Raw genomic sequence first — 14291 nt, forward strand, 5'->3', positions numbered from 1 at the left:
CTCAGTCAACTGCAAGGGGGAAATAAACCATGGAACAGACAGACCTGGGTCTTCTCTTCAGCTCTAGTTTACCACAGTGGGACACCTCGGTTTCCTTTGGAGTACAGGCTTGTCTACAAATCCACATGGTCACTTCCTGTCATGTCCTCATTATAGGAATGGTAATCCCACTCCTGTCTATTTGGCTTGGAATGACAATCTATGGATAGATGCTTGGCCCCTAGGATGGGGAGGGGAGTAGGGATGGAAAAAGACTGGCTGAGTGTGACTTGGCTTTCTTGTGTGTTTGTCCGTCTGATAATGTGTATACATACAGTGCATACGTGTGTTTGGGAGAGTGCTTGCCAACCCTCCTTGTTTGACCTTTGACCTGTCTTCTAGCATTAACCTTCATCCCCAAGTCAGCAGTAGAGCTATTTCAGGAGATTGAATTAATCCCTGAATGAAATTGATAACTTGAAACGTAAACAGAAAAGTAAAAGGAGTTTTATTATCGGGAATGTGTTCTCCAGGAATGAGCTCTGTCTGAGTTTACGCTTCTCAAGCAGGGAAGCAACGTTTCAATCACTTCCTTGTTACCCTCACCTGAAAAACTTGAATGTTTCTGTCCCCACCCTCATTAACCATCTCATTCCTCAACATCATAGACACTATTCTTGTGTTACCATACTTTCAAGTCTCATCCATCGCTCGGCTATTAGAGTGAGAAAGCCGGAAATGTATTTTCCCCCTCTGTCTTACCCCTTCACCCTGCCACCAGCTGTCTTCTCTGACCAGTAACTCTGTCTTACCCCTTCACCCTGCCACCAGCTGTCTTCTCTGACCAGTAACTCTGTCTTACCCCTTCACCCTGCCACCAGCTGTCTTCTCTGACCAGTAACTCTGTCCCACCCCTTCACCCTGCCACCAGCTGTCTTCTCTGACCAGTAACTCTGTCCCACCCCTTCACCCTGCCACCAGCTGTCTTCTCTGACCAGTAACTCTGTCCCACCCCTTCACCCTGCCACCAGCTGTCTTCTCTGACCAGTAACTCTGTCCCACCCCTTCACCCTGCCACCAGCTGTCTTCTCTGACCAGTAACTCTGTCCCACCCCTTCACCCTGCCACCAGCTGTCTTCTCTGACCAGTAACTCTGTCCCACCCCTTCACCCTGCCACCAGCTGTCTTCTCTGACCAGTAACTCTGTCCCACCCCTTCACCCTGCCACCAGCTGTCTTCTCTGACCAGTAACTCTGTCCCACCCCTTCACCCTGCCACCAGCTGTCTTCTCTGACCAGTAACTCTGTCCCACCCCTTCACCCTGCCACCAGCTGTCTTCTCTGACCAGTAACTCTGTCTCACCCCTTCACCCTGCCACCAGCTGTCTTCTCTGACCAGTAACTCTGTCCCACCCCTTCATCCTGCCACCAGCTGTCTTCTCTGACCAGTAACTCTGTCCCACCCCTTCACCCTGCCATCAGCTGTCTTCTCTGACCAGTAACTCTGTCCCACCCCTTCACCCTGCCACCAGCTGTCTTCTCTGACCAGTAACTCTGTCAGTAACTCTGTCTGGCTGGTGGTCACATTTAGATTCCACTTTGTAGTTTCTGGCTAGCTATTGGCTAATCCCTCCCTAGTGACTGACCTAAAGTTTCACCAGTGGACGGAGCGGAGGAATCTAGAGGACGCTGTCACTGGGTGCCCATCGTGGTTGTCATAGTGATGTCATGCCAGCCTGCGCCCTCTGAGGGTAGACACAACGAGCAGCCCAATAATGGCCCATGCAGTAAAGCATGATAGGAGAAATCCTCCTGGGGAATCCGGAAGTGTCTGAATGGTCATGGGGTGGTGGTGGTGCCCTTTTGAAACCTGACAGCTACCCCCTGTCTCATTCAGAAGTCCAACACCCCCTGCACTTTGAATACACTGACCTCTGCACCTCTGCCACCCCAGTTATGACCCTATGCTACTCACATAGTGATAAAACCTCCCAGATCCCAGACCCCACCCTCATGTCCCTGAGGCTCAGCTTGCCCCCCTCCCTCCACCACAGTTCTGCCTGCACACCTGTCCATGCCCTGAAACCCCCCAGTCCAGCAGAGAGGTTATCTATGAATAGCAATAGCTCACAAGGCCTCCATCTTGTGTGTGTGTGTGGTGGTTGGCACTGGCATCCCAGTCAGGCCTGAGGGGGTATTTTGGGGGGCTGAAATTGAACACTGGTCAGCAGCAGCAGCAGGCATGTCTCAGGCCTCTGTCAACGCCTAGTAGAGCAGACGGAGAGGAACACACCTTTACACACACACACATGATACACTTCTGCAGCACACACACACACAGTAAACCTGTTTGGCTCCTGGTAAATCTCACTTAAGACCCAGAGAGGCCTAATGGAGTGTGTCTGTGTGTGTCTAGCACTGGAGCGGAGATTCCTTCTCCATGGATTCCTCTCTACAGGGTAAGGAGAGATATCGTAGAGGGGGGGGGGGACAGAGAGTTGGGGAAGGTGAGAGAGGGAGAAACAGAGAGTTGGGGAAGGTGAGAGAGGGAGAAACAGAGAGTTGGGGAAGGTGAGAGAGGGAGAAACAGAGAGTTGGGGAAGGGGGGAGAGGGAGAAACAGAGAGTTGGGGAAGGGGGAGAGGGAGAAACAGAGAGATGGGGAAGGGGAGAGAGGGGGTGGATAAGTAACGGTACACAGAAAAATACATCACACACAGTCCCATACAGTCCCTCTCTCTCACACACACAGTCCCATACAGTCCCTCTCTCTCACACACACAGTCCCATACAGTCCCTCTCTCTCACACACACAGTCCCATACAGTCCCTCTCTCTCACACACACAGTCCCATACAGTCCCTCTCTCTCACACGCACAGTCCCATACAGTCCCTCTCTCTTACACACACAGTCCCATACAGTCCCTCTCTCTCACACACACAGTCCCATACAGTCCCTCTCTCTCACACACACAGTAAACCCATTTGGCTCCTGGTAAATCTCGTTAAGACCCAGAGAGGCCTAATGGGGTGTGTGAGGGGGAGAGAGAGAGACTGTGTATTTTTCTGTGTGTTCTGTTACTTCTGGTAGTTGGTGATGGAAAGTAGCATGACATCCTCTCTGCACGTCACGTGGGGTCGGGCTGTTACACTCTGACCTGGGGACTAAAATGTCAACCCTCGGTCAGTGAAGTCAACTGGTTGATTCAGGGCAGCTACAGTAAAACATTCTATCCAGTTTGGCCTGTCAACAACTCCTGTGGTGAATACCACACTGACAGATCTAGAGGCTTTAGAGTTCAACCTTACGGAATATGGAACTGCATCCAGTCTGGATGAGTCTTGCAGTGCTTGGTTGGTGCTTGGTTGAATCAGTCCACAGCAAGGAGAAATGAGTAACTTTCTTTTTGATCTTCTGTTAGTCAGAACAGGGGGGCTTGGTTGACACGTGGAGAGTAGAATGTGCTGGTCAGTACTTGAGGTGTTGTCGGGAGGGAGAATATCACTGGAAATAGTGACACCATTGCTTCAGGACCTTTTAGTTTCAACCTTGCCACAGCAGGTGCTGCAGACAGTCTAGAAGGCATAAGAATAGAACTGGGGACTTCCCCTTCCTCTTAACGTATGGAACTTCTGACCACAGAAGTAGTGACTCGCTCACCGAGTTGAATGAGACACAACTACGAGCTAAGAGTCTGTGACGAAATGTACTCCTGAAATGTACTCCTGAAATGTACTCCCGGGACTCATGATCTGTACAGCTTACAGTAAGGCCCCATGCCTGTTGTTTAATCACTGCCGGAGTTCTTTGAAGTCCTTGGCAGTATTCTACTGTACAGCCCCTCCCCTTCCTGCTATTTCCTCTTCCTCGCTGCACTCCCCCTGACAGACTGCTGCTCATCTTGTTTAACGGGATTGTTCACTTCTTGTTAAACATTTATTTTTATTTTTTAAAGAGTACATTATTTTCAACATACCTAGACACCCTAACTATTTGTAGGTTCTTAGTATTTGGAGAATGCAGAAATTCTAGTGGAAATTGTTTATCAGTTAGTGGTTCAGGCCACAAAGTAAACTTTATCCCTTTAAGACTCAAGTCCTCCTTATGGTGGGGGTCATGGATATAGTTTCTTCCTGCTGCACCCACCCATTAGACATTCCACCAGAAGGTTACAACTTCTGATCTGAGGCATGGTGTTAGACAGCATGGCAGTTGGCCAAGGGGGCAACTTTAAAGTCGTTTTCATGGGCTAAATATGGGGCATGATGACGCTGTATAAAGGTATCACAGCATCCCTGAGGTCAAACAAACCATCTGGTAGTTATCTGGTTGTGTTGATGGCATTGGGTCAGGCTAACCTCAGTCACAGAAGATAAGACGTCTGTCTGCACCACTACAGTAAACCAGGCCCCAAGGCTGCTGTTCCACTACAGTAGACACTACAGTAAACCAGGCCCCAAGGCTGCTGTACCACTACAGTAGACACTACAGTAAACCAGGCCCCAAAGCTGCTGTTCCACTACAGTAGACACTACAGTAAACCAGGCCCCAAGGCTGCTGTTCCACTACAGTAAACCAGGCCCCAAGGCTGCTATTCCACTACAGTAGACACTAGAGTAGACACTACAGTAAACCAGGCCCCAAGGCTGCTGTTCCACTACAGTAGACACTATAGTAAACCAGGCCCCAAGGCTGCTGTTCCACTACAGTAGACACTACAGTAAACCAGGCCCCAAGGCTGCTGTTCCACTACAGTAAACCAGGCCCCAAGGCTGCTGTTCCACTACAGTAGACACTACAGTAAACCAGGCCCCAAGGCTGCTGCACCACTACAGTAAACCAGGCCCCAAGGCTGCTGCACCACTACAGTAAACCAGGCCCCAAGGCTGCTGTTCCACTACAGTAAACCAGGCCCCAATGCTGCTGTTCCACTACAGTAGACACTACAGTAAACCAGGCCCCAAGGCTGCTGTTCCACTACAGTAGACACTACAGTAGACACTACAGTAAACCAGGCCCCAAGGCTGCTGCACCACTACAGTAAACCAGGCCCCAAGGTTGCTGTTCCACTACAGTAAACCAGGCCCCAATGCTGCTGTTCCACTACAGTAGACACTACAGTAAACCAGGCCCCAAGGCTGCTGTTCCACTACAGTAGACACTACAGTAGACACTACAGTAAACCAGGCCCCAAGGCTGCTGCACCACTACAGTAAACCAGGCCCCAAGGCTGCTGTTCCACTACAGTAGACACTACAGTAAACCAGGCCCCAATGCGGCTGCACCACTACAGTAAGCCAGGCCCCAAGGCTGCTGTTCCACTACAGTAGACACTACAGTAAACCAGGCCCCAAGGCTGCTGTTCCACTACAGTAAACCAGGCCCCAAGGCTGCTGTTCCACTACAGTAGACACTACAGTAAACCAGGCCCCAAGGCTGCTGTTCCACTACAGTAGACACTACAGTAAACCAAGCCCCAATGCTGCTGCACCACTACAGTAAACCAGGCCCCAAGGCTGCTTTTCCACTACAGTAGACACTACAGTAAACCAGGCCCCAAGGCTGCTGTTCCACTATAGTAAACCAGGCCCCAAGGCTGCTGTTCCACTACAGTAGACACTACAGTAAACCAGGCCCCAATGCTGCTGCACCACTACAGTAAACCAGGCCCCAAGGCTGCTTTTCCACTACAGTAGACACTACAGTAAACCAGGCCCCAAGGCTGCTGTTCCACTATAGTAAACCAGGCCCCAAGGCTGCTGTTCCACTACAGTAGACACTACAGTAAACCAGGCCCCAAGGCTGCTGTTCCACTACAGTAGACACTACAGTAAACCAGGCCCCAATGCTGCTGCACCACTACAGTAAACCAGGCCCCAAGGCTGCTTTTCCACTACAGTAGACACTACAGTAAACCAGGCCCCAAGGCTGCTGCACCACTACAGTAAACCAGGCCCCAAGGCTGCTGTTCCACTACAGTAGACACTACAGTAAACCAGGCCCCAAGGCTGCTGCACCACTACAGTAAACCAGGCCCCAAGGCTGCTGCACCACTACAGTAAACCAGGCCCCAAGGCTGCTGTTCCACTACAGTAAACCAGGCCCCAATGCTGCTGTTCCACTACAGTAGACACTACAGTAAACCAGGCCCCAAGGCTGCTGTTCCACTACAGTAGACACTACAGTAGACACTACAGTAAACCAGGCCCCAATGCTGCTGTTCCACTACAGTAGACACTACAGTAAACCAGGCCCCAAGGCTGCTGCACCACTACAGTAAACCAGGCCCCAAGGCTGCTGCACCACTACAGTAAACCAGGCCCCAAGGCTGCTGTTCCACTACAGTAAACCAGGCCCCAATGCTGCTGTTCTACTACAGTAGACACTACAGTAAACCAGGCCCCAAGGCTGCTGTACCACTACAGTAGACACTATAGTAAACCAGGCCCCAAGGCTGCTGTTCCACTACAGTAGACACTACAGTAAACCAGGCCCCAAGGCTACTGTTCCACTACAGTAAACCAGGCCCCAAGGCTACTGTTCCACTACAGTAAACCAGGCCCCAAGGCTGCTGTTCCACTACAGTAGACACTACAGTAAACCAGGCCCCAAGGCTGCTGTTCCACTACAGTAGACACTACAGTAAACCAGGCCCCAAGGCTGCTGTTCCACTACAGTAAACCAGGCCCCAAGGCTGCTGTTCCACTACAGTAGACACTACAGTAAACCAGGCCCCAAGGCTGCTGTTCCACTACAGTAAACCAGGCCCCAAGGCTGATGTTCCACTACAGTAGACACTACAGTAAACCAGGCCCCAAGGCTGCTGTTCCACTACAGTAAACCAGGCCCCAAGGCTGCTGTTCCACTACAGTAGACACTATAGTAAACCAGGCCCCAAGGCTGCTATTCCACTACAGTAGACACTACAGTAAACCAGGCCCCAAGGCTGCTGCACCACTACAGTAAACCAGGCCCCAAGGCTGCTGCACCACTACAGTAAACCAGGCCCCAAGGCTGCTGTTCCACTACAGTAAACCAGGCCCCAATGCTGCTGTTCCACTACAGTAGACACTACAGTAAACCAGGCCCCAAGGCTGCTGTTCCACTACAGTAGACACTACAGTAGACACTACAGTAAACCAGGCCCCAAGGCTGCTGCACCACTACAGTAAACCAGGCCCCAAGGTTGCTGTTCCACTACAGTAAACCAGGCCCCAATGCTGCTGTTCCACTACAGTAGACACTACAGTAAACCAGGCCCCAAGGCTGCTGTTCCACTACAGTAGACACTACAGTAGACACTACAGTAAACCAGGCCCCAAGGCTGCTGCACCACTACAGTAAACCAGGCCCCAAGGCTGCTGTTCCACTACAGTAGACACTACAGTAAACCAGGCCCCAATGCGGCTGCACCACTACAGTAAGCCAGGCCCCAAGGCTGCTGTTCCACTACAGTAGACACTACAGTAAACCAGGCCCCAAGGCTGCTGTTCCACTACAGTAAACCAGGCCCCAAGGCTGCTGTTCCACTACAGTAGACACTACAGTAAACCAGGCCCCAAGGCTGCTGTTCCACTACAGTAGACACTACAGTAAACCAAGCCCCAATGCTGCTGCACCACTACAGTAAACCAGGCCCCAAGGCTGCTTTTCCACTACAGTAGACACTACAGTAAACCAGGCCCCAAGGCTGCTGTTCCACTATAGTAAACCAGGCCCCAAGGCTGCTGTTCCACTACAGTAGACACTACAGTAAACCAGGCCCCAATGCTGCTGCACCACTACAGTAAACCAGGCCCCAAGGCTGCTTTTCCACTACAGTAGACACTACAGTAAACCAGGCCCCAAGGCTGCTGTTCCACTATAGTAAACCAGGCCCCAAGGCTGCTGTTCCACTACAGTAGACACTACAGTAAACCAGGCCCCAAGGCTGCTGTTCCACTACAGTAGACACTACAGTAAACCAGGCCCCAATGCTGCTGCACCACTACAGTAAACCAGGCCCCAAGGCTGCTTTTCCACTACAGTAGACACTACAGTAAACCAGGCCCCAAGGCTGCTGCACCACTACAGTAAACCAGGCCCCAAGGCTGCTGTTCCACTACAGTAGACACTACAGTAAACCAGGCCCCAAGGCTGCTGCACCACTACAGTAAACCAGGCCCCAAGGCTGCTGCACCACTACAGTAAACCAGGCCCCAAGGCTGCTGTTCCACTACAGTAAACCAGGCCCCAATGCTGCTGTTCCACTACAGTAGACACTACAGTAAACCAGGCCCCAAGGCTGCTGTTCCACTACAGTAGACACTACAGTAGACACTACAGTAAACCAGGCCCCAATGCTGCTGTTCCACTACAGTAGACACTACAGTAAACCAGGCCCCAAGGCTGCTGCACCACTACAGTAAACCAGGCCCCAAGGCTGCTGCACCACTACAGTAAACCAGGCCCCAAGGCTGCTGTTCCACTACAGTAAACCAGGCCCCAATGCTGCTGTTCTACTACAGTAGACACTACAGTAAACCAGGCCCCAAGGCTGCTGTACCACTACAGTAGACACTATAGTAAACCAGGCCCCAAGGCTGCTGTTCCACTACAGTAGACACTACAGTAAACCAGGCCCCAAGGCTACTGTTCCACTACAGTAAACCAGGCCCCAAGGCTACTGTTCCACTACAGTAAACCAGGCCCCAAGGCTGCTGTTCCACTACAGTAGACACTACAGTAAACCAGGCCCCAAGGCTGCTGTTCCACTACAGTAGACACTACAGTAAACCAGGCCCCAAGGCTGCTGTTCCACTACAGTAAACCAGGCCCCAAGGCTGCTGTTCCACTACAGTAGACACTACAGTAAACCAGGCCCCAAGGCTGCTGTTCCACTACAGTAAACCAGGCCCCAAGGCTGATGTTCCACTACAGTAGACACTACAGTAAACCAGGCCCCAAGGCTGCTGTTCCACTACAGTAAACCAGGCCCCAAGGCTGCTGTTCCACTACAGTAGACACTATAGTAAACCAGGCCCCAAGGCTGCTATTCCACTACAGTAGACACTACAGTAAACCAGGCCCCAAGGCTGCAGTTCCACTACAGTAAACCAGGCCCCAAGGCTGCAGTTCCACTACAGTAAACCAGGCCCCAAGGCTGCTGCACCACTACAGTAAACCAGGCCCCAAGGCTGCTGTTCCACTACAGTAGACACTACAGTAAACCATACCCCAAGGCTGCTGTTCCACTACAGTAAACCAGGCCCCAAGGCTGCTGTTCCACTACAGTAGACACTACAGTAAACCAGGCCCCAAGGCTGCTGTTCCACTACAGTAGACACTACAGTAAACCAGGCCCCAAGGCTGCTGTTCCACTACAGTAGACACTACAGTAAACCAAGCCCCAATGCTGCTGCACCACTACAGTAAACCAGGCCCCAAGGCTGCTTTTCCACTACAGTAGACACTACAGTAAACCAGGCCCCAAGGCTGCTGTTCCACTACAGTAGACACTACAGTAAACCAGGCCCCAATGCTGCTGCACCACTACAGTAAACCAGGCCCCAAGGCTGCTTTTCCACTACAGTAGACACTACAGTAAACCAGGCCCCAAGGCTGCTGCACCACTACAGTAAACCAGGCCCCAAGGCTGCTGTTCCACTACAGTAGACACTACAGTAAACCAGGCCCCAAGGCTGCTGCACCACTACAGTAAACCAGGCCCCAAGGCTGCTGCACCACTACAGTAAACCAGGCCCCAAGGCTGCTGTTCCACTACAGTAAACCAGGCCCCAATGCTGCTGTTCCACTACAGTAGACACTACAGTAAACCAGGCCCCAAGGCTGCTGTTCCACTACAGTAGACACTACAGTAGACACTACAGTAAACCAGGCCCCAATGCTGCTGTTCCACTACAGTAGACACTACAGTAAACCAGGCCCCAAGGCTGCTGCACCACTACAGTAAACCAGGCCCCAAGGCTGCTGCACCACTACAGTAAACCAGGCCCCAAGGCTGCTGTTCCACTACAGTAAACCAGGCCCCAATGCTGCTGTTCTACTACAGTAGACACTACAGTAAACCAGGCCCCAAGGCTGCTGTACCACTACAGTAGACACTATAGTAAACCAGGCCCCAAGGCTGCTGTTCCACTACAGTAGACACTACAGTAAACCAGGCCCCAAGGCTACTGTTCCACTACAGTAAACCAGGCCCCAAGGCTACTGTTCCACTACAGTAAACCAGGCCCCAAGGCTGCTGTTCCACTACAGTAGACACTACAGTAAACCAGGCCCCAAGGCTGCTGTTCCACTACAGTAGACACTACAGTAAACCAGGCCCCAAGGCTGCTGTTCCACTACAGTAAACCAGGCCCCAAGGCTGCTGTTCCACTACAGTAGACACTACAGTAAACCAGGCCCCAAGGCTGCTGTTCCACTACAGTAAACCAGGCCCCAAGGCTGATGTTCCACTACAGTAGACACTACAGTAAACCAGGCCCCAAGGCTGCTGTTCCACTACAGTAAACCAGGCCCCAAGGCTGCTGTTCCACTACAGTAGACACTATAGTAAACCAGGCCCCAAGGCTGCTATTCCACTACAGTAGACACTACAGTAAACCAGGCCCCAAGGCTGCAGTTCCACTACAGTAAACCAGGCCCCAAGGCTGCAGTTCCACTACAGTAAACCAGGCCCCAAGGCTGCTGCACCACTACAGTAAACCAGGCCCCAAGGCTGCTGTTCCACTACAGTAGACACTACAGTAAACCATACCCCAAGGCTGCTGTTCCACTACAGTAAACCAGGCCCCAAGGCTGCTGTTCCACTACAGTAGACACTACAGTAAACCAGGCCCCAAGGCTGCTGTTCCACTACAGTAGACACTACAGTAAACCAGGCCCCAAGGCTGCTGTTCCACTACAGTAGACACTACAGTAAACCAAGCCCCAATGCTGCTGCACCACTACAGTAAACCAGGCCCCAAGGCTGCTTTTCCACTACAGTAGACACTACAGTAAACCAGGCCCCAAGGCTGCTGTTCCACTATAGTAAACCAGGCCCCAAGGCTGCTGTTCCACTACAGTAGACACTACAGTAAACCAGGCCCCAATGCTGCTGCACCACTACAGTAAACCAGGCCCCAAGGCTGCTTTTCCACTACAGTAGACACTACAGTAAACCAGGCCCCAAGGCTGCTGTTCCACTATAGTAAACCAGGCCCCAAGGCTGCTGTTCCACTACAGTAGACACTACAGTAAACCAGGCCCCAAGGCTGCTGTTCCACTACAGTAGACACTACAGTAAACCAGGCCCCAATGCTGCTGCACCACTACAGTAAACCAGGCCCCAAGGCTGCTTTTCCACTACAGTAGACACTACAGTAAACCAGGCCCCAAGGCTGCTGCACCACTACAGTAAACCAGGCCCCAAGGCTGCTGTTCCACTACAGTAGACACTACAGTAAACCAGGCCCCAAGGCTGCTGCACCACTACAGTAAACCAGGCCCCAAGGCTGCTGCACCACTACAGTAAACCAGGCCCCAAGGCTGCTGTTCCACTACAGTAAACCAGGCCCCAATGCTGCTGTTCCACTACAGTAGACACTACAGTAAACCAGGCCCCAAGGCTGCTGTTCCACTACAGTAGACACTACAGTAGACACTACAGTAAACCAGGCCCCAATGCTGCTGTTCCACTACAGTAGACACTACAGTAAACCAGGCCCCAAGGCTGCTGCACCACTACAGTAAACCAGGCCCCAAGGCTGCTGCACCACTACAGTAAACCAGGCCCCAAGGCTGCTGTTCCACTACAGTAAACCAGGCCCCAATGCTGCTGTTCTACTACAGTAGACACTACAGTAAACCAGGCCCCAAGGCTGCTGTACCACTACAGTAGACACTATAGTAAACCAGGCCCCAAGGCTGCTGTTCCACTACAGTAGACACTACAGTAAACCAGGCCCCAAGGCTACTGTTCCACTACAGTAAACCAGGCCCCAAGGCTACTGTTCCACTACAGTAAACCAGGCCCCAAGGCTGCTGTTCCACTACAGTAGACACTACAGTAAACCAGGCCCCAAGGCTGCTGTTCCACTACAGTAGACACTACAGTAAACCAGGCCCCAAGGCTGCTGTTCCACTACAGTAAACCAGGCCCCAAGGCTGCTGTTCCACTACAGTAGACACTACAGTAAACCAGGCCCCAAGGCTGCTGTTCCACTACAGTAAACCAGGCCCCAAGGCTGCTGTTCCACTACAGTAGACACTACAGTAAACCAGGCCCCAAGGCTGCTGTTCCACTACAGTAAACCAGGCCCCAAGGCTGCTGTTCCACTACAGTAGACACTATAGTAAACCAGGCCCCAAGGCTGCTGTTCCACTACAGTAGACACTACAGTAAACCAGGCCCCAAGGCTGCAGTTCCACTACAGTAAACCAGGCCCCAAGGCTGCAGTTCCACTACAGTAAACCAGGCCCCAAGGCTGCTGCACCACTACAGTAAACCAGGCCCCAAGGCTGCTGTTCCACTACAGTAGACACTACAGTAAACCATACCCCAAGGCTGCTGTTCCACTACAGTAAACCAGGCCCCAAGGCTGCTGTTCCACTACAGTAGACACTACAGTAAACCAGGCCCCAAGGCTGCTGTTCCACTACAGTAGACACTACAGTAAACCAGGCCCCAATGCTGCTGCACCACTACAGTAAACCAGGCCCCAAGGCTGCTGTTCCACTACAGTAGACACTACAGTAAACCAGGCCCCAAGGCTGCTGCACCACTACAGTAAACCAGGCCCCAAGGCTGCTGTTCCTCTACAGTAGACACTACAGTAAACCAGGCCCCAAGGCTGCTGCACCACGACAGTAAACCAGGCCCCAAGGCTGCTGTTCCACTACAGTAGACACTACAGTAAACCAGGCCCCAAGGCTGCTGCACCACTACAGTAAACCAGGCCCCAAGGCTGCTGTTCCACTACAGTAAACCAGGCCCCAATGCTGCTGTTCTACTACAGTAGACACTACAGTAAACCAGGCCCCAAGGCTGCTGTACCACTACAGTAGACACTATAGTAAACCAGGCCCCAAGGCTGCTGTTCCACTACAGTAGACACTACAGTAAACCAGGCCCCAAGGCTGCTGTTCCACTTCAGTAAACCAGGCCCCAAGGCTGCTGTTCCACTACAGTAGACACTACAGTAAACCAGGCCCCAAGGCTGCTGTTCCACTACAGTAAACACTACAGTAAACCAGGCCCCAAGGCTGCTGTTCCACTACAGTAAACCAGGCCCCAAGGCTGCTGTTCCACTACAGTAGACACTACAGTAAACCAGGCCCCAAGGCTGCTGTTCCACTACAGTAAACCAGGCCCCAAGGCTGCTGTTCCACTACAGTAGACACTACAGTAAACCAGGCCCCAAGGCTGCTGTACCACTACAGTAGACACTACAGTAAACCAGGCCCCAAGGCTGCTGCACCACTACAGTAAACCAGGCCCCAAGGCTGCTGCACCACTACAGTAAACCAGGCCCCAAGGCTGCTGTTCCACTACAGTAAACCAGGCCCCAAGGCTGCTGTTCCACTACAGTAGACACTACAGTAAACCAGGCCCCAAGGCTGCTGTTCCACTACAGTAGACACTACAGTAAACCAGGCCCCAAGGCTGCTGTTCCACTACAGTAAACCAGGCCCCAAGGCTGCTGCACCACTACAGTAAACCAGGCCCAGGCTGCTGTTCCACTACAGTAGACACTATAGTAAACCAGGCCCCAAGGCTGCTGTTCCACTACAGTAGACACTACAGTAAACCAGGCCCCAAGGCTGCTGTTCCACTACAGTAAACCAGGCCCCAAGACTGCTGTTCCACTACAGTAGACACTACAGTAAACCAGGCCCCAATGCTGCTGCACCACTACAGTAAACCAGGCCCCAAGGCTGCTGTTCCACTACAGTAGACACTACAGTAAACCAGGCCCCAAGGCTGCTGCACCACTACAGTAAACCAGGCCCCAAGGTTGCTGTTCCACTACAGTAAACCAGGCCCCAATGCTGCTGTTCCACTACAGTAGACACTACAGTAAACCAGGCCCCAAGGCTGCTGTTCCACTACAGTAGACACTACAGTAGACACTACAGTAAACCAGGCCCCAAGGCTGCTGCACCACTACAGTAAACCAGGCCCCAAGGCTGCTGTTCCACTACAGTAGACACTACAGTAAACCAGGCCCCAATGCGGCTGCACCACTACAGTAAGCCAGGCCCCAAGGCTGCTGTTCCACTACAGTAGACACTACAGTAAACCAGGCCCCAAGGCTGCTGTTCCACTAC

The 14291-nt window shown here is 52.1% G+C and overlaps 1 protein-coding gene across 7 annotated transcripts in view; it reads left to right on the forward strand.

Annotated features, from left to right (window-relative positions):
• bin1b (bridging integrator 1b) overlaps positions 1-14291 on the forward strand; it is a 71423-nt gene that overhangs the window by 1172 nt on the left and 55960 nt on the right. The window lies entirely within an intron of this gene.

The sequence above is a fragment of the Oncorhynchus kisutch genome, unplaced genomic scaffold (genome assembly GCF_002021735.2).
Source record: "Oncorhynchus kisutch isolate 150728-3 unplaced genomic scaffold, Okis_V2 Okis05a-Okis16b_hom, whole genome shotgun sequence".
Lineage (NCBI taxonomy): Eukaryota > Metazoa > Chordata > Actinopteri > Salmoniformes > Salmonidae > Oncorhynchus > Oncorhynchus kisutch.